Source organism: Tachypleus tridentatus, unplaced genomic scaffold (genome assembly GCF_004210375.1).
Source record: "Tachypleus tridentatus isolate NWPU-2018 unplaced genomic scaffold, ASM421037v1 Hic_cluster_1, whole genome shotgun sequence".
NCBI lineage: Eukaryota > Metazoa > Arthropoda > Merostomata > Xiphosura > Limulidae > Tachypleus > Tachypleus tridentatus.
In genome coordinates, this window is record NW_027467777.1 from 22,623,249 (window position 1) to 22,646,404 (window position 23,156).

The window sequence follows — 23,156 nt, forward strand, 5'->3', positions numbered from 1 at the left end:
TTTAAATAATTATTTTAACTGTATAAAGTTGCTAATAACAACTGTCACTCTTTCTGACACACGCATTCATTACGTTTTTCTCGAGGCAGACGGTCTTGTAATGTATTTCACTTATCCATTTAACAAGCATGTCATTATAGTAGACAGGCGGTAATCGACTTTGTAATCTACCTGTAAATGTTGAAGCCAAGCGTATTACTATAGGTAATAGGCGACAAACGGTTTATACCTGTTGTTTTACTGGACAAAAGAAACTGTTGACTCAATACTTAATGCCAGACACTTCCAGAAACCCTGTCCACTTTTATATTTTGAGGCCCTTGTTTATAATATTAAAAAAATGATGGCACACGAAAACAAAATAAGACAAACATAAGCCCCAAAGAACAGTGAAACAGTTTGAGTATTTAACTTATATAATTTTGGTGATACATTTTGATCTGATTGGAGAGCAAACAAATACAAGTCATGAAACTTAATAAATACAAAAAAACAACAAGTGTCTAAATTTGAGGCCTGGAACAAATGGCCTTCCTCCTCCTTTAATTGGCCCTGTTTAATACCTTGTTATTATTTTCTTGAATGATAGTATTATCTTTACAATTAATTAATGCAGGTAACTTGGTTTTAATGTCACCCTTCTTCAGTTATTTTCATCGACAACTGTGCCGATGATTGAGGACAGCTATGACATGGGAGAGGATAGGCCTAATCTTGCTGGAAATTATTGTTAGTGCTGTGCATCCAATACCTGGAGAGTATTACTTCACGTGGACCACGAGCCTGACTAATCAAGAAGGTCGTGTCGAGTCGACCGAAGTGCCAGTAGACGTTGTCTTGTCATTACCCATGTTTTTACGTCTTTATCTCATATGTCGAGTGATGTTGTTACACAGTAAACTCTTTACTGACGCATCTTCTCGCAGTATTGGAGCCCTGAACCGCATTAACTTCAACACCCGTTTTGTTCTTAAGACCCTCATGACGATATGTCCTGGGACAGTGTTGTTGGTATTTATGGTGTCCCTCTGGATTATCAGCTGGACTCTCCGACTTTGTGAGAGGTAAGAATGCACAATGTTTTCTATCAACATGTTGTCGCTGTTGTGTTGGTTAGCACAAAACCAGTACTGTGTTTATTAGCACCAAATCCACTATTATATCTCAACATTATATAATATTAGATAGCACCACTGTTTTAAATCTACACTATATAACATTATCAAATCTCCAATGGTAACCCTACTCTTACGTTTCTATACTATACAACATTACCTAATCCTTTGAGTATCCCTGTTGAACACATTCATTAACTAGAAACTTGTTTCACTTCTGGTTTGTTATTTCTATTTCATTTATTGCTTGTAATGATTGTTGCGATAGGCCTAACAGTGAAGTAATCTTTAGTTATTATATTGTATACAACTAGGCTCTACATCAAGCAGTTTCTTCTTTGGTTAAATGTTTGGTACATTTCAAGTATCAAGCATAGAACATTTATCATATAATTCCTGGAAAATAGCCAGAAGTTGAATTTTATCAGACGTAACAGTTTCTATGCTTACATTGTTTCATTTAAAATGTGAGAAACATTGTGTAATAATATGAAGTTGTCAATCCGTTGTGTACTTGTTATTTTAACCATTGCTATTATATCTGTTTATGAAGCCACGTCACTTTTATTTTTATTATCAATTATACAGGGTGTTCGGAAAGTTACTGCGCAGTTTTGTAATCATATTTTATTCAGTCTATTTCAAGCCAGCAACTGCTAGCGGTGTTTAGAAACAAATTAAGAAGGATCCAAGCCTGTATTGATGCCAACGGGAGTCACTTTCAACATTGTTTATAATTGTCATTCATATTTACTACCTGTATTCTATATTGAAACATGTCTGTTAATAAATATATAAGTGCACAGTAAATTTCCGAACACCCTGTACATCACTTTTACTAAACCTAACCTACTACACATAAGGTTGCCTAATTTACTCTATGTCAATTTTCCTAAACCTAGCTAAGAGCGCACATCAGGTTCACTAACCTAAATCAAATGCAATAGTTTTACTTAGCTTTAACATCTAAAAGCAAAGCGAAGTTGTTCATGTTAGTGTTTTAAAGATAAGGAACGAAAATAGTGAAGTTCGTGTGTACAAAGTTGATTGACCTAAATTGTGGTATTAAATATTTACATTTGTTGTATGATTTTACTTAATGTATTAAACTAGTTTTTGTTACAAAACTAGTCATCTAATCCACGTTTACCGTGTTTAACTGAAACTATTGCAAGCTGTTAAACTTAGAAAGTATCTTATTAGATATATTTAAGTGGAAAATGTCATCTGTTTAAATTAAGAAGTAACACCGTTGTAACGTACCATTTTTAAACACTAAAGAATACGAGATAAAAATTAAATGTATCACTTAGACATTTTGTTGGAAATGTCATATGAATTATTTAACACGTTTTTTGTAATGTTATAGACGTTATATCTTTTGTCGCTGAAGTTCTTTTGACTTTTGAAAGCCCGGCATGGCGAGATGGGTTCAGGCGTTCGACTCTGTAATCTAAGAGTCGCAGGTTCGAACCGTCGCATCAAACATGCTCGCCCCTTTCAGCCGTAGGAGCGTTATAATGTTACGGTTAATCCCACTATTCTTTGATAAAAGTGAAGCTTAAGAGTTGGGGAGGGTGGTGATGACTAGCTGCCTTCTCTCTAGTCTTACACTGCTAAATTAATGAAAGCTAGCGCAGATAGCCCTTGTGTAGCTTTGCGTGAAATTCAGAAACAAACTCTCTTTCTATAAGTACAAAAAAAAAGAACGCTAGAATGCTAGTCGTTAGTGATGTCATGGAATTAACAGGTAGTAATCGGTCATGCACTTTCAAGTGAAACGTGACAGCGTCACCAGTTTGGTAATGTTTTAATAAATTTGTTTTATTTTTTAACATCTTACAAACAAAAGTATAAAAATACAATATGCTCTGCTTAATTGGTTTATAATTCATAATGAATGTCACACCTTGCTAAAAGTAAACAAAAGGGCCCTTATTGAAAGAATATAATAGTTTTAAAATTATTTGTGTTTTTAACTGTCAATCCATTATTCGAGTCCTCTGATTTTAAGAAACGCTATCAACTAAACATGTACAACATAAGGACGCAAAATAAAAAGCCACAATTTTTTCATCCATCAATCGTTCTAATTTTGTACTACTTGTATACGTTTACGTTAATCTAATTTTACGTAAGTACTAGTAACCGAATCTAAACTCTCTAAACATGACAAAATTGGCCCCCTATAATTAATTAACCCAACTTCCATAAAGTAACACATTTTCAGCGTAAGTATTCACCAGATCCTTGTCGAACAATATTATCACTAGCCCTTGAGTAGCCACACATCATTACAACTCATTATGTGAAGTTGTTACGTAACAATACTGTTATCACTTGTCCTTGTTTAACCAGTTTATTAACGTGTAGTTGTGAAACAATATTGTTATCACTGGTCCTTGTTTAACCAGTTTATTGACGTGTAGTTGTGTAACAATATTGTTATCACTGGTCCTTGTTTAACCAGTTTATTGACGTGTAGTTGTGTAACAATATTGTTATCACTGGTCCTTGTTTAACCAGTTTATTAACGTGTAGTTGTGTAACAATACTGTTGCAACACAAATTGGCTGAATTTTCATGAGTAATAAATTAGATCAAAATAATAAAGCTAAAAGTGGAAATATATTTATATAACATATATATACATATTTATAACTATTTATAGATATATATTTATAACTAATCAAATATATATATATATATTTATAACTCCAAATATGGATAATTAACTGGCCATTCACTGGTCAACAAGGATTTTTAGATAAATACTGTTGTTTCGATTCTCGTTACACACGTTTTGTTTCCAGGTATCACGACGAAGATCACACGAATCTTCTAAACAGCATATGGATGGTCGTCATAACATTCTTATCTGTGGGGTACGGAGACATAGTACCAAACACGTACTGTGGTAGAGGTATAGCTGTAACCACGGGCCTTATGGTAAGTATGTGGTCACTTCTTATCTGTGGGGTATGGAAACATGGTATCAAATACGTGACTATGGTAGGTATGTAGTCATCATTTCTTTTTGCACTAAAAGCATTGAAAATAATTCCAATTTAGAAACAAAACAAACAAAGCTTCCAGAAAATTACATTTATGTTTCTGAAGAAACCAACACTTTTATGTATGAACACGCTGTTTATAAGTCTGATCAAACGGTATTTGTTGAGATTTGTGTTCAGTAAGAGAATCTTTGTTGTGTTATTGATTCTGGATAAACATAACAGTTCATGTATGGTGCACAGACAAACAGCCCACAAAAAATGTCACAAAATGAACTGGAAAATGTACGTAGAACAAAAGGTAACCACCAAAACGGTTTGTTACTGAAACAAAGGTAGAAGACGAATAGCCAGCCCTTAAAGAAATGTCAAGGAAACATGTGTAGGAATCTCCTAGAACAGCCATCGAAACGGTCTGTTACTGAAACAAAGGTCTTCTTCCTTCTACGGATAGCCCTTAAAGAAATGTCAAGGAAACATGTGTAGGAATCTTCTAGAACAGCCATCGAAACGGTCTGTTACTGAAACAAAGGTCTTCTACCTTCTACGGATAGCCCTTAAAGAAATGTCAAGGAAACATGTATAGGAATCTTCTAGAACAGATTAAGCTAGACGGTCTTTTGTCCTTCTTCTTATCGGTTTTTCCACTTAGTTGAGTTCGTCCAGTATCTTACATGACCAATGAGTTGGATGGCAAAAAAAGGAAGAAATATAGAGCGTGGACTAGAACACTGGACCTTATTGTTTGTTCTTTAGCCAGAGATAAAAGATACTGACGGGCGTGTATCTCTCATAACCCGTACCTTATTCTCTCGTTGTTTATGCTGTTGTCCTGGAAGTAATGTAATTATTTCAGTTTGACCTCACGTATTGGAAAAAATTGCAGTTGGTCATCCCTACAAAAACTGAATAAAACATCAAGTATCAGTTGTCCATGTTGAATAGCTGTTCATGTCAGATATCACTGGGTAGACGTAACCACTTATTAAAACTTATTAGAATATGAAATAAAAACAAATGTAACCACCTCTAGAGACATAAAACGTTTAAGTAAATCTGTATATTTGCTTCATGAAATTTAACAAGTTAATTGTGTTACACTCTCGGTTTCACTCAGATCCAAAACTCTGAACTATTTATATCAAGAAACTTGAACATTTCAGTCACGATAATAGTCACTCATCAATAAAAACAACAATAAATATAATTTGTTATTATTTATAATTAACTTACGACAAGTTTTCAAATGTGAATGACAGTGCAATTATTTCCTACCAAATTAGTGTAGAATATTCTATTTGTGATATAAAACTAGAGTAGAATATTCTATTTGTGATATAACACTATGGTAGAATATTCTGTTTGTGATATAACACTGGGGTAGAATATTCTGTTTGTGATATAACACTAGGGTAGAATATTCTGTTTCTGATATAACACTAGGGTAGAATATTCTGTTATAATATAACACTAGTATATAATATACCATTTATAATATAAAACTGGTATAGAATATACTATTGTAGTATAACACTATTATATAATATACTGTTGTAATATAACACTAGTACAGAATATGCTGTTTGTAATATAACACTAGTAGAGAATATAGTGTTCGTAACATGACACAAGTATACAATATACTTTTTGTAATACAAGACTATTATAGAATACACTGTTCGTAATACATCACTAGTGTAGAATATACTGTTTGTAATATGACTTTAGTAGAGAATATACTGTTGTAATATAGCGCAAGTGGAGAATATCATATTTGTAATGTGACACTAGTATAGAACACTCTGTTTGTAATATAAATCGTATATGGAATATAAGATTGTGATATGACTCTAGTATAGAATATCATGTTTGAAATACAACACTAGTATAGAATATGCTGTTTGTAATATAACTCTAGTATAGAATATATTTGTAATATAACACTAGTATAGAACATACTGTTTGTAACCTAAGACTACTACAGAATATAATGTTTGTGAAATAACACTAGTTTAGAATATCCTGTTTGTAATATATCACTAGTATAGGATATACTGTTTCTAATGTAACACTAGTAGAGAGTATACTGTTGTAGTATAGCACAAGTGGAAGATATCATATTCTAATATAACACTAGCATAGAACATGCTGTTTGTAACATAAGAATTCTATAGAACACACTCTTTTTAATATAACACCAGTACGGAATATCCTATTTGTAATATAAAACTATTATAAAACATGCTGTTTGTAATATAACGTTAGTATATTACATTGTGCTTTTAACATAACACCATTAAACGACACTGTTTGTAATATAACAGTAATATAGAATATATTATTTATAATATAACACAAGTATAAAATATACTGTTTGTAATATAACACAAGTATAGAACATACTGTTTGTAACATAACACCAGTATGGAATATCCTGTTTGTAATATAAAACCAGTATAGAACATACAGTTTGTAATATAACACAAGTATAGAATATCTTTTTTGTAATGTAACACTATTAGAGAATATACTCTCTGTACTATATCACTAGAGTAGAATATACTGTTTGTAATATAACACTAGTATAGAACACACTATTTGTAATATAACACTAGTATAGAACACACTATTTGTAATATAACACCAGTTTAGAATATATTATTCGTAATATGACACTAGTATAAAATGTACTGTTTGTTATATAACACTAGTATAGAACATAGTGTTTGTATCATAATACTACTATAAAATACAATATTTGTGATATAACACTAGTTTAAAATATCATGTTTGTAGTATAACACTAGTATAAAATATACAGTTTGTAATATGACACTGGTATAGAACATAGTGTTTGTAACATAAAACTACTTTAGAACAGAATACTTGTATTATAACACTAGTATAGAATATCGTGTTTGAAATATATCACTAGTATAGAATATATTATGTTTCTAACATAACACTAGTATAGAAAATACTGTTTGGAACGTAAAACTACTATAGAATATAAAATAGAAACGTGCTTGAGTTCATTGTATTAATATAAACGATGTCTAAATTATGTTAACTCGAACATTCTCCGTTGTAAAGATTTGGTGTTCACACTATGCCTCTATTTTCTTCTTCCTTTCATAATCCATCTGATATAAATATCGAAGGTATACCAGCACCTATTTCTGCAGTCCAGTCAAACATAAACCCATAAGCTGTATCTGGTGACTTAATTGGTATGTCTTCGTTCGCAATATCATTAATACCTGTCTCATTCTACAGCTGCTTGAGGTATTTCGCTGTTAAACTGATACAATACATGTGCATGTAACTTTTAAAGTTCTTCCAATATATATCCATCTGAACTATGTTGGTGCCTGGAACATGAAAAGAGCTTTCACTACTGATCTTTCTGTTGATGGATTATCATCTGATACAAAAAAATGTACTGTTTTACTTCGTCTGAGTTACGACTCAATGTAAGCCTTTTTCTTGAGGATCCTGGTACCCAAAGATGATCCATGTTCCTACATTTACCTTGTCATTTAGTACAAGAGCTACATATATTTATATTAATTCCCTACCTGAACATATATTTCTAATCTGAGTGCATAAATATATTACATCAAAGAAGGTTGCTACATACCCTTTCCAAAACGTTATTAATTTTCGGTAGGATCATACTAACCGCGTAATACGAAACAATGTCAAAATGTAGTTCTGATACAATCCGTCCTATCGTGTCTATTATACGGCTTCAACACGATTAGCTATTTTTAATATTCTAGCCTTTTATTATAGCATTTACACAATCCTCTATGTAATAATAAGTAGAAAAATATAATATGCGAAAGAAAAGTGGGCCGATATATAAAATACAAAACCTAATTTACCATTTCATTCCGACATCACAACATTGATTAACTAACCTTGCATGACGTAAGTATTCATTATTCCAATGACAACCGATGACGAGTTTTCTCTGTGTTGATATGAAGCTATTACGTACCAGGAAAATGTGATCTTCCAGGTGTTAGTTACAAAACAACGATTATTACTGGAAACTGAGAAAGATTACAGCAAGGGATGTAATTATGTCCATAAAGATGTAATTTTGAACAAGTGTAACTTTTACGTAGAGATCACATATACATTGTGTATATTTTATGTACAAGTAATATTAGATTAAACAAATCAATATAACATTTTTCAGTTGCTTTTCTTGTGTTTCACTGGTACGATAAACTATGTTGTCTTCTCAACCGGACATAATATAGTAACTCTAAAATACGAAATCTGAGAAAGATTATTAGTTTTGCTGTGTTTTTAACAAACACGTATTTTTAGATGAACAGTATTTGGCAAAATTGGATATTATTATCTGAGCTATGTTATTAAGAGGATATAACTGGATGTTATTAACTGGAGTATGTTGCTAAGAGACACATTGTTTAGATAAACAATACTGGTTATAAATGGATGTTATTAACTGAACTATTGCTAAGAGACACATTGTTCAGTTGAACAATACTGGTTATAACTACTAAGTTGCTAAGAGATATAGTGTTGAAATGAACAGTGTTGGGTAGAACTTATCTAGCTTTCACTGCTAATAAAGTGTCTAAATCCGAAAAAACAAGACAATATTGTGAAGTATTTCAACGTATAAGAACAACCACAGAGACTGAACAACACTATTAACCTTTTCCACATGCCGTGAGTTCACACTGGATATTGTCAGATAGAAGACTCAGAAAATCCTCCTCATATTGAGAATCCTTGAGCATTTATTATAGTGTAACGAGGAGACTCAACTTTAATGGAATATAGTACCAATCAGGTTATACGATTGAGAACTATTGAGACAAAACCGTAAAGATGTCCCATCTCTGTTATGAACACATGTTTCAAAGTAATCCAATATCTGGATCCATATTTAGATCCAGGACAAATCTTGAGAGGGCTGTTTTATGCTAATTGTCCATCTTGTGTAAAGTGTTTGTATACATTTTACAGACACACACACACACACACAAGTACCAATTGTAATGCAGGTACAGTTTGAGGTAATTTAATGTAAACATTTGATGAAACACTCAATTCTGAATTGCTTTATTTTCTAATAACTATGAAAGAATTTTTGTAGCATATCAACTAACGTCTGTTGGTTTTTGTACTGATCATTGTATCATTAAAGTAGGATAGTTTTAAAATTAGATATACCAGAACTTCATCTGTTATCTCTGTTGTTTAACTATTTACTGACGTCTCCCAGGGAGCCGGATGTACAGCCCTCGTTGTAGCTGTTATAGCCCGAAAACTGGAGCTTACTCGGGCTGAAAAGCATGTCCACAACTTCATGGTGCACACGCAACTAACTAAACGGGTTAGTATTAAAATAATAGATACTTAAATAACCCAACACGTTAGTATCTGATATGTATGTGTTACTAATATAACATAAACGCAATTAAATAAACGAGTTAACATCTGGCATGTACGTATCACTAATATGACAGATATTCGATAGAAACAACCGGCTAGAATCTCATTTCTAGACTGTATCGTATTTGCGTTAAATGCTGTGTAGCAAAAGTTCTGTCTCTAGTACGGCCGCGTCGCAGGCTATCATAAATATCTAATGTCTTTTTTTGAAATACAAACTCGTGAAAATTACATTCAAGCCAAACCTTTTATTTCAGGCCTTTCTGAATGAAATTCAATCTCTGTTCATATATATGAGGATATTTATCATACACTGAGTATTGATGTTACAAAAAGAACAAATATATGAGGATATTTCTCATACACTGAGTATTGATGTTACAAAAAGAACAAAGATATAAGGATATTTATAATGCACTGAGTATTGATGTTACAAAAAGAACAAATATATGAGGATATTTATAATACACTGAGTATTGATGTTACAAAAAGAACAAATATATGACGATATTTATAACACACTGAGTATTGATGTTACAAAAAGAACAAATATACGAGGATATTTATAATACACTGAGTATTGATGTTACAAAAAGAACGAATATATGAGGATATTTATAATGCACTGATTATTGATTTTATATAAAGAACAAATATATGAGAATATTTATTATACACTGAGTGTTGATGTTACAAAAAGAACAAATATATGAGGATATTTATAATGTACTGAGTATTGATTTTATATAAAGAACAAATATATGAGGATATTTATAATGCACTGAGTATTGATGTTACAAAAAGAACAAATATATGAGGATATTTATAATGCACTGAGTATTGATTTTATATAAGGAACAAATATATGAGGATATTTATAATGCACTGAGTATTGATGTTACAAAAAGAACAAATATATGAGGATATTTATAATGAATATTGAGATTCCTTGAAGTTAATACGTTATTAAGTTTCTGTATACTTTCCACTGTGTTAGGATTTTTATAGTAATATCACTGTATGTTGGTGGTGTTATAAATTCCAAAGATATAAACGAATGATATCTAATTTAAGCTAAATGTAAATCCGTCAACAGCAACTTTTGTTAATGACAATAGTGTGTCATATTTATTAAATACACTTATTGAATAAACTTCATTTCATTTTACTTTTTTAGCTAAAAAATGCAGCAGCAAATGTTCTGCGAGAAACATGGTTAATCTATAGGAACACCAAACTGGTTAAACGAGTAAATTTTGGCAAAGTCAGACATCACCAGCGAAAATTTCTTCTGGCCATTTACAGGTAGACAGAATTATAAATTAGATTCCTGTAACTTAGTAACAAAGTAATAACATTGTAAAAGATACATACTCTTATTTAAAAAAATAAGGTTTGATTGTGTTTGTTTACTACAAACATGTCGTTTGTCCAATTGAAATAATTCTCTTGCATTATACTTTTCTGTGGTTGAATTTAAAAAAAAGGTTTACTTTTAATTAATCCATCTTTATATATTATAATGTGCTTGTCTTCTAAGTTATCATGTGTCAGTGTTCTCTTTTTCTTAGTCTTTAGAAGTAGTAATAATATAAATTACCAATGTTTTACGTTATCATAAGTCAGTGTTCTCTTGTTCTTTGTCTTTAGAAGTAGTAATATTATAAATTACCAGTGTTTCATGTTATCACAAGTCAGTGTTCTCTTGTTCTTTGTCTTTAGAAGTAGTAATATTATAAATTACCAGTGTTTTACGTTATCATAAGTCAGTGTTCTCTTGTTCTTTGTCTTTAGAATTAGTAATATTATAAATTACCAGTTTTATGTTATCATGTGTGTGTACATTCATTAAGTGTATTTAGAAGTAGTTATGCTATAAATTACCAGTTTTATATATCATGTGTGTGTACATTCATTAAGTGTATTTAGAAGTAGTTATGCTATAATTTACCAGTTTTATGTTATCATGTGTGTGTACATTCATTAAGTTTATTTAGAAGTAGTTATGCTATAATTTACCAGTTTTATGTTATCATGTGTGTGTACATTCATTAAGTTTCTTTAGAAGTAGTTATGCTATAATTTACTAGTTTTATGTTATCATGTGTGTGTACATTCATTAAGTTTCTTTAGAAGTAGTTTATTATAATTTACCAGTTTTATGTTATCATGTGTGTGTACATTCATTAAGTTTCTTTAGAAGTAGTTTATTATAATTTACCAGTTTTATGTTATCATGTGTGTGTACATTCATTAAGTTTCTTTAGAAGTAGTTTATTATAATTTACCAGTTTTATGTTATCATGTGTGTGTACATTCATTAAGTTTCTTTAGAAGTAGTTTATTATAATTTACCAGTTTTATGTTATCATGTGTGTGTGCATTCATTAAGTTTCTTTAGAAGTAGTTTATTATAATTTACCAGTTTTATGTTATCATGTGTGTGTACATTCATTAAGTTTATTTAGAAGTAGTTATGCTATAATTTACCAGTTTTATGATATCATGTGTTTGTACATTCATTAAGTGTATTTAGAAGTAGTTTATTATAATTTACCAGTTTTATGTTATCATGTGTGTGTACATTCATTAAGTTTCTTTAGAAGTAGTTATGCTATAATTTACCAGTTTTATGTTATCATATGTGTGTACATTCATTAAGTTTCTTTAGAAGTAGTTTATTATAATTTACCAGTTTTATGTTATCATGTGTGTGTACATTCATTAAGTTTCTTTAGAAGTAGTTTATTATAATTTACCAGTTTTATGTTATCATGTGTGTGTACATTCATTAAGTTTCTTTAGAAGTAGTTTATTATAATTTACCAGTTTTATGTTATCATGTGTGTGTACATTCATTAAGTTTCTTTAGAAGTAGTTTATTATAATTTACCAGTTTTATGTTATCATGTGTGTGTACATTCATTAAGTTTCTTTAGAAGTAGTTTATTATAATTTACCAGTTTTATGTTATCATGTGTGTGTACATTCATTAAGTTTCTTTAGAAGTAGTTTATTATAATTTACCAGTTTTATGTTATCATGTGTCAGTGTCCTCTTGTTTTATACACCAGTTTTATGTTATCATGTGTCAATGTCCTCTTGTTTTATACACCAGTTTTATGTTATCATGTGTCAGTGTTCTCTTGTTTTATACACCAGTTTTATGTTATCATGTGTCAGTGTTCTCTTGTTTTATACACCAGTTTTATGTTATCATGTGTGTGTACATTCTTTAAGTTTATTTAGAAGTAGTTATGCTATAATTTAACGGTGTTTCACGTTCTCATATTTCAGTTTTCTCTTGTTCCTCGTCTTTAGAAGTAGTTTGTTGTAATTTATCAGTTTGTTTATGTTTTCATGTTTTAATGTTCTCTTGTTCATAGTGTTTAGAAATATTTTGTTATAGTTTACCAGAGTTTTATTTTATCACGTGTCTATGTTCTCTTGTTCATAGTCTTGAGAAATAGTTAAACGTATTATTCAAGATGTTTTGTTCTTTCTCTTAATGTAACCATCTCATCCTTCAGGACAAAGAGATTAAATAACTTGTAACCAATGTTCTTTATATGATATAAAACAGTTTTATTACAGTGTAATCGTATTTTTATAAAAAATGTACAAATGTTTTGTTAATCTGTATCCATACTATTCTGTTGGACAAACAGGTGTTTTGTTATTCTGTGACAAAATTGTTATGTCATATAATATTGTTTTCATATACTCTAACCATATTGTTGAATAATATTTGCAGATGTTGTTAATTTATGGAACTAGTAGTAGGTGCTCTATGCAATTACATCAAAACCAGAAATTACATTTTTCTAGCAGTAACTGTCATAATTCTGCTACATTCTTCATTTCAGTCTGAGAAAAGTTAAAATGGACCAAGAAAAACTTATGGACAGTTCCAGCACTATTAATGATATGGCAAAGGTAAGAATTGCTTATATCGGACATCAAGGTCCACGTCTATGTCACACATGTACTACATACTACAAGACTACTATTACGGGTAAGAAGTGAATACATTGGACTACAAGGTCTACTTGTCACGTGCAGTAGTAATACCATATCAGTAGAACACACAGGAGAACACATCATTGTAGTAAAATACACCAGACAACAGTAAGAACACCATTGCAGTAAAATACACCAGACAACAGTAAGAAAATCATTGTAGTAATATACACCAGACAACAGTAAGAACATCATTGTAGTAAAATACACCAGACAACAGTAAGAATATCATTGTAGTAATATACATCAGAGAATAGTAGGAACATCATTGTAGTAATATACACCACGCAACAGTAAGAACATTATTGTAGTAATATACACCAAAGAACAGTAAAACATCATTGTAGTAATATACACCAGAGAACAGTAAGAATATCATTGTAGTAATATACACCAGACAACAGTAAGAATATCATTGTAGTAAAATACACCAGACAACAGTAAGAATATCATTGTAGTAATATACACCAGAGAATAGTAAAAACATCATTGTGGTAATATACACCAGACAACAGTAAGAATATCATTGTAGAAAATACACCAGAGAACAGTAAGAATATCATTGTAGTAATATACACCAGAGAATAGTAAGAACATCATTGTAGTAATATACACCAGAGAATAGTAAAAACATCATTGTAGTAAAATACACCAGACAACAGAAAGAACATCATTGTAGTATTATACACCAGAGAATAGTAAGAACATCATTGTAGTAATATACACCAGACAACAGTAAGAATATCATTGTAGTAAAATACACCAGAAAACAGTAAGAACATCATTGTAGTAATATACACCAGACAACAGTAAGAATATCATTGTAGTAATATACATCAGAGAATAGTAGGAACATCATTGTAGTAATATACACCACGCAACAGTAAGAACATTATTGTAGTAATATACACCAAAGAACAGTAAAACATCATTGTAGTAATGTACACCAGAGAACAGTAAGAATATCATTCTGGTAATATACACCAGACAACAGTAAGAATATCATTGTAGTAAAATACAGCAGACAACAGTAAGAATATCATTGTAGTAATATACACCAGAGAATAGTAAAAACATCATTGTGGTAATATACACCAGACAACAGTAAGAATATCATTGTAGAAAATACACCAGAGAACAGTAAGAATATCATTGTAGTAAAATACACCAGACAACAGTAAGAACATCATTGTAGTAAAATACACCAGGCAACAGTAAGAATATCATTGTAGTAAAATACACAAGAGAACAGAAAGAACATCATTGTAGTATTATACACCAGAGAATAGTAAGAACATCATTGTAGTAATATACACCAGAGAATAGTAAGAACATAATTGTAGTAATATACAGCAGAGAATAGTAAGAACATCATTGTAGTAATATACACCAGACAACAGCAAGAATATCACTGTAGTAAAATACACCAGACAACAGTAAGAATATCATTGTAGTAATATACACCAAACAACAGTAAGAATATCACTGTCGTAAAATACACCAGAGAACAGTAAGAATATCATTGTCGTAAAATACACCAGAGAACAGTAAGAACATCATTGTAGTAAAATACACCAGAAAACAGTAAGAACATCATTGTAGTAATATACACCAGACAACAGTAAGAATATCATTGTAGTAATATACATCAGAGAATAGTAGGAACATCATTGTAGTAATATACACCACGCAACAGTAAGAACATTATTGTAGTAATATACACCAAAGAACAGTAAAACATCATTGTAGTAATATACACCAGAGAACAGTAAGAATATCATTGTAGTAATATACACCAGACAACAGTAAGAATATCATTGTAGTAAAATACACCAGACAACAGTAAGAACATCATTGCAGTAAAATACACCAGAGAACAGTAAGAATATCATTGTAGTAATATACACCAGACAACAGTAAGAATATCATTGTAGTAATATACACCAGAGAATAGTAAAAACATCATTGTGGTAATATACACCAGACAACAGAAAGAACATCATTGTAGTAAAATACACCAGGCAACAGTAAGAACATCATTGTAGTAAAATACACAAGAGAACAGAAAGAACATCATTGTAGTAATATACACCAGAGAATAGTAAGAACATCATTGTAGTAATATACAGCAGAGAATAGTAAGAACATCATTGTAGTAATATACACCAGACAACAGCAAGAATATCACTGTAGTAAAATACACCAGACAACAGTATGAATATCATTGTAGTAATATACACCAGACAACAGTAAGAATATCATTGTCGTAAAATACACCAGAGAACAGTAAGAACATCATTGTAGTAAAATACACCAGAAAACAGTAAGAACATCATTGTAGTAATATACACCAGACAACAGTAAGAATATCATTGTAGTAATATACATCAGAGAATAGTAGGAACATCATTGTAGTAATATACACCACGCAACAGTAAGAACATTATTGTAGTAATATACACCAAAGAACAGTAAAACATCATTGTAGTAATATACACCAGAGAACAGTAAGAATATCATTGTAGTAATATACACCAGACAACAGTAAGAATATCATTGTAGTAAAATACACCAGACAACAGTAAGAACATCATTGCAGTAAAATACACCAGAGAACAGTAAGAATATCATTGTAGTAATATACACCAGACAACAGTAAGAATATCATTGTAGTAATATACACCAGAGAATAGTAAAAACATCATTGTGGTAATATACACCAGACAACAGTAAGAATATCATTGTAGAAATACACCAGAGAACAGTAAGAATATCATTGTAGTAAAATACACCAGACAACAGTAAGAACATCATTGCAGTAAAATACACCAGACAACAGTAAGAACATCATTGTAGTAAAATACACCAGGCAACAGTAAGAATATCATTGTAGTAAAATACACAAGAGAACAGAAAGAACATCATTGTAGTAAAATACACCAGACAACAGAAAGAACATCATTGTAGTATTATACACCAGAGAATAGTAAGAACATCATTGTAGTAATATACACCAGACAACAGTAAGAATATCATTGTAGTAAAATACACCAGAAAACAGTAAGAACATCATTGTAATAATATACACCAGACAACAGTAAGAATATCATTGTAGTAAAATACTATAGACAACAGTAAGAATATCATTGTAGTAATATACACCAGAGAATAGTAAAAACATCATTGTGGTAATATACACCAAACAACAGTAAGAATATCATTGTAGAAAATACACCAGAGAACAGTAAGAATATCATTGTAGTAAAATACACCAGACAACAGTAAGAACATCATTGTAGTAAAATACACCAGACAACAGTAAGAACATCATTGCAGTAAAATACACCAGACAACAGTAAGAACATCATTGTAGTAAAATACACCAGGCAACAGTAAGAACATCATTGTAGTAGAATACACAAGAGAACAGAAAGAACATCATTGTAGTATTATACACCAGAGAATAGTAAGAACATCATTGCAGTAATATACACCAGAGAATAGTAAGAACATCATTGTAGTAATATACACCAGAGAATAGTAAGAACATCATTGTAGTAATTTACAGCAGAGAATAGTAAGAACATCATTGTAGTAATATACACGAGACAACAGTAAGAATATCACTGTAGTAAAATACACCAGACAACAGTAAGAATATCATTGTAGTAATATACACCAGACAACAGTAAGAATATCACTGTCGTAAAATACACCAGAGAACAGTAAGAATATCATTGTAGAAATACACCAGAGAACAGTAAGAATATCATTGTAGTAAAATACACCAGACAACAGTAAGAACATCATTGTAGTAAAATACACCAGACAACAGTAAGAACATCATTGCAGTAAAATACACCAGACAACAGTAAGAACATCATTGTAGTAAAATACACCAGGCAACAGTAAGAATATCATTGTAGTAAAATACACAAGAGAACAGAAAGAACATTATTGTAGTAATATACACCATACAACAGAAGAATATCATTGTAGTAAAATACACCAGAAAACAGTAAGAACATCATTGTAGTAATATACACCAGACAACAGTAAGAATATCATTGTAGTAATATACATCAGAGAATAGTAGGAACATCATTGTAGTAATATACACCACGCAACAGTAAGAACATTATTGTAGTAATATACACCAAAGAACAGTAAAACATCATTGTAGTAATATACACCAGAGAACAGTAAGAATATCATTGTAGTAAAATACACCAGACAACAGTAAGAATATCATTGTAGTAATATACACCAGAGAATAGTAAAAACATCATTGTGGTAATATACACCAGACAACAGTAAGAATATCATTGTAGAAAATACACCAGAGAACAGTAAAAATATCATTGTAGTAAAATACACCAGAGAACAGTAAGAACATCATTGTAGTAAAATACACCAGACAACAGTAAGAACATCATTGCAGTAAAATACACCAGACAACAGTAAGAACATCATTGTAGTAAAATACACCAGGCAACAGTAAGAATATCATTGTAGTAAAATACACAAGAGAACAGAAAGAACATCATTGTAGTATTATACACCAGAGAATAGTAAGAACATCATTGTAGTAATATACACCAGAGAATAGTAAGAATATCATTGTAGTAATATACACCAGACAACCGTAAGAATATCATTGTAGTAATATACACCAGAGAATAGTAAGAACATCATTGTAGTAATATACACCAGAGAATAGTAAGAACATCATTGTAGTAATATACAGCAGAGAATAGTAAGAACATCATTGTAGTAATATACACGAGACAACAGTAAGAATATCACTGTTGTAAAATACACCAGAAAACAGTAAGAATATCATTGTAGTAATATACACCAGACAACAGTAAGAATATCACTGTCGTAAAATACACCAGAGAACAGTAAGAATATCATTGTCATAAAATACACCAGAGAACAGTAAGAACATCATTGTAGTAAAATACACCAGACAATAGTAAGAACATCATTGTAGTAAAATACACCAGACAATAGAAAGAACATCATTGTAGTAATATACACCAGAGAACACTAAGAATATCATTGTAGTAAAATACACCAGACAATAGTAAGAACATCATTGTAGTAAAATACACCAGACAATAGTAAGAACATCATTGTAGTAAAATACACCAGACAATAGAAAGAACATCATTGTAGTAATATACACTAGAGAATAGTAAGAACATTATTGTAGTAAAATACACCAGAGAATAGTAAGAACATCATTGTAGTAATATACAGCAGACAACAGTAGGAATATCATTGTAGTAAAATACACCAGAGAACAGTTAGAACATCATTGTAGTAAAATACACCAGACCACAGTAAGAATATCATTGTAGTAAAATACACCAGAGAACAGTTAGAACATCATTGTAGTAATATACACCAGACAACAGTAAGAATATCATTGTAGTAATATACACCAGACAACAGTAAGAATATCATTGTAGTAATATACACCAGAGAATAGTAGGAACATCATTGTAGTAATATACACCACGCAACAGTAAGAACATCATTGTAGTAATATACACCAAAGAACAGTAAGAATATCATTGTAGTAATATACACCAGAGAACAGTAAGAATATCATTGTAGTAATATACACCAGAGAACAGTAAGAACATCATTGTAGTAAAATACACCAGAGAACAGTAAGAACATCATTGTAGTAAAATACACCAGAGAACAGTGAGAACATCATTGTAGTAATATACACGAGACAACAGTAAGAACATCATTGTAGTAATATACACCAGACAACAGTAAGAACATCATTGTAGTAAAATACACCAGAGAACAGTAAGAACATCATTGTAGTAAAATACACCAAAGAACAGTAAGAACATCATTGTAGTAATATACACCAGACAACAGTAAGAACATCATTGTAGTAAAATACACCAGATAACAGTAAGAACATCATTGTAGTAATGTACACCAGACAACAGTAAGAACATCATTGTAGTAAAATACACCAGAGAACAGTAAGAACATTATTGTAGTAATATACACCAGACAACAGTAAGAACATCACTGTAGTAAAATACACCAGAGAACAGTAAGAACATCATTGTTGTAAAATGCACCAGAGAACAGTAAGAACATCATTGTTGTAAAATACACTACAGTACAGTCATAACATCACTACAGGGTGTAGCGGATTTTTTACTTTAGTAAACTATACCAATAGTATATTGTGTTTTTTATTAGAATAAAAATGTTTTGATTTTTCTTTTGTTGTTTTTATGATCAATTTCACCACTTATATAAATATATGTGTTCTATGTAGTGTGTTAACTTCTCAAAGTTGTACTCTTACAAAGTTGAAGCATTATGGGACTGTATCAGACATCAGTGCATGCATATCTTTTACTTGTTTTATTAACTAATTTTATTGTTTCATAGTTAAGTCACTTCACATTTCTAGTTTATTTATTTCGCATTCTGTTTTCACTTCAATTTATCAGTAGATGTACTCACTAGATTTGTTGTAGGGTAGTAAAAATCTGAGATAATTCTCGCACCTAAAGGTTGGAAAGGATGGTCAGAGCTTACCAGAAAACGATCACCCACAAGTAAGGTCTTCTAGTTATAAACAAGTTCTGTTTGCACTCAGCTTCCACCACATCCTTGTTACATTTTTCAAGAGCTCCTTGTTAACCATTAAGAAAGTGTTAGATTAAAGTTCCCTCGTCTGTTTAGATGTCAGTAAACTTTAAATTTATCGTGTTGTTTGAATCTTCTGTTGGAGAGTTTACTCTTTTGGTTCGTAACTAAATATTGAGTAATACACGCCAGTGGCTTTATTAATGACGTAAACTATCTCATAAATAGTTCTTTATTTCTCCGTAATAGAAGTGTATGGTTTGATCGACACAAAAAAAACATGCTATAACAACTTTGTCATGCTTTCGAAATTTACATCAGCACTTATTCATGTGTTTCTCGCACGAATTGAGCACTAACACTAATTGGGCACTAACACTTATTGGGCACTGGCACTAATTGAGCACTAACACAAATTATGCATTAGCACTAATAGTTTCATAAGTCTCTAAGTGTATTTACTAAATTTTTTACTTATTTTATTCAGGTCCAGAATACAGTGTACGAGATTGTCTCTGATATGAACCAACGCCAGGAAACCATGGAGAAGCAAGTAGCGACACTAGTGGAGGAAATAGGAAACATTCAGGAACAGATCCGAAACCTCCCTATTATCATAACCCAGTCCTTGGTCCAACACTTGAGTGACGATCTGAATGCTGGGAGACAAGGGGGAGATAGTCAGTTCACTCATCTGGGTGTTATGTACCCCGATTGGTCTCCAGTAGATGTAACGACTGGTCAGAATATCAGAGGGTACGGCTACCCCTCTTATGCCTAAAGCTGATTCCACGAGCAATTAAATGTGTCCTTTCAGTCTTCAGGTGACTGGTGTTTCTCTCTAAGGATACTTGAAGACCGAACATGAAAACATTAAGCCTTTAATAAAAAGATTTGATAAATTTTGACTACCCACTCACAGCTCACCTCACTCTGAACTAGAAAGCTAAAATCCGTTGTATGTTTCTACAATCCAGCAGCAAACTGGTATGACCAAAATAATGGTCAACGTGAAATCTATCCTAATTTTATGTTTTCAGTGTAGTTTCTCTCTTCACGTTTAAGCAATATTGTTATGGGTGAGGTAGTTAGTAAACATCGAAACACGGTGTCTTATAGAACTTTAAAAGGTATTTTACTCGTTTGTTTCTCGCGGGGAAGCGCGTTTTCCAGGAATGTTTTTTAACACTTTCAAAAACACTGTTTAAATGTGCTGCCATCTATGTATGATTGTTTAGGAGATGTATTTTCAATAGGTTTGTCTAACAAATAATAACCACACGACTGAGTTAGTCTTTTAATCTTAGTAAGATAAACCTAGTTCAATTGACAGTTACAAATAATTAATGTTAACCTAGTTAACAACACTATATATATTGAATATATATATCTTAATAAGATAAACCTAGTTCAATTCACAGTTACAAATAATTAATGTTAAACTAGTACTATGGAAAAACAGAACGTAGACTTTTACGAATTTTCGACAATTATATGGTTATAATTAACGAAGACACACTGTTATGTTTTGTGATGTCATGTTTGTGTTACATGATATCCTTTCTGTGTTTCGTTGAGACATGTTCTCGTTCATCAGAATATTTTGATCTGAAGTGTTAGTGTAATAAGATAAAAGTAATTCTTTCATTGTTCTACAGTACCACACCTAAATTCACCTAATCTCGTAGTAACTCACGAGAAATGAGCTCAATAAACATTGAATATATATTCGTCCCTCTGCAATAAATACAAACCTGATATACCTTTAGCGTCAATTAATTTTGTTAGTGAGTAAAATGCCCTCTTGTAAACATATTCGAACCCGAGACTAGTCTGTTATAATGTTAAGTTACTTAGGATATTTAAAGAAGAATTTGAGAAATACCTTAAAACTTTGACAAATATGTTGTTTTCTCTTTGTTGACGTATGTGTTACGTCACTACAATATTTAAACCAGAATTCTAATAATCCTTAATCTGGGTAGAAAACGCTCATGTCGTGAGGTTATCTTCATAATTTTTCAAACAACCTTCATCACTCACGCACGACTGTTCACAATCAAACCATGTCTTTCTTCCACCAGCAGCGAAAACAAAGAAAGAAACCGAATAAATAATACAGCTTTATTTGATAATGTAATATTTTATACAGTTATAATATATCTGTTACACCACGAGTCTTTTATGTACAACAATGTAACATTGTACATAGTTTAACTTATTTGTTAGACCACGAGTGTTTTGTATTCAATATTGTAATATTCTATACAGCTATAATATATGTTAGACCACGAGTCTTTTATGTACAACAATGTAACATTGTATATAGTTTAAGGTATTTGTTAGACCACGAGTGTTTGAGGTTTAATAATGTAATATCATTTATAGTTTTAACGCGTCTATTACACCACGAATATTTTGTATTCAGCAATGTAATATTGCTATACATTTAATGAATCTGTTACACCACGAGTATTTTGTGTTTAATAATGTTACATTGTTATAGTTTCAACGTATCTGTTACACCACGAGTGTTTTGGGTTCAATTATGTAACATAGCATATAGTTTTAACGTGTCTGTTACACCACAAGTGTTTTGTGTTCAACAATGTAATACTGTGTAGAGTTTTATCGTATCTGTTACACCACAAGTGTTTTGTGTTCAACAATGTAATACTGTGTAGAGTTTTATCGTATCTGTTACACCACGAGTATTTTGTGTTCAACAATGTAATACTGTGTAGAGTTTTATTGTGTCTGTTACACCACAAGTGTTTTGTGTTCAACAATGTAATACTGTGTACAGTTTTATCGTGTTTGTTACACCACAAGTGTTTTGTGTTCAATAATGTAATACTGTGTAGAGTTTTATCGTATCTCTTACACCACAAGTGTTTTGTGTTCAACAATGTAATACTGTGTACAGTTTTAT

The 23,156-nt window shown here is 31.1% G+C and overlaps 1 pseudogene; it reads left to right on the forward strand.

Annotated features, from left to right (window-relative positions):
* The window catches only part of LOC143241713 (small conductance calcium-activated potassium channel protein-like), a 75,742-nt pseudogene extending 54,737 nt beyond the window's left edge, over positions 1-21,005 (forward strand).
* Positions 21,006-23,156: the final 2,151 nt, after the last annotated feature.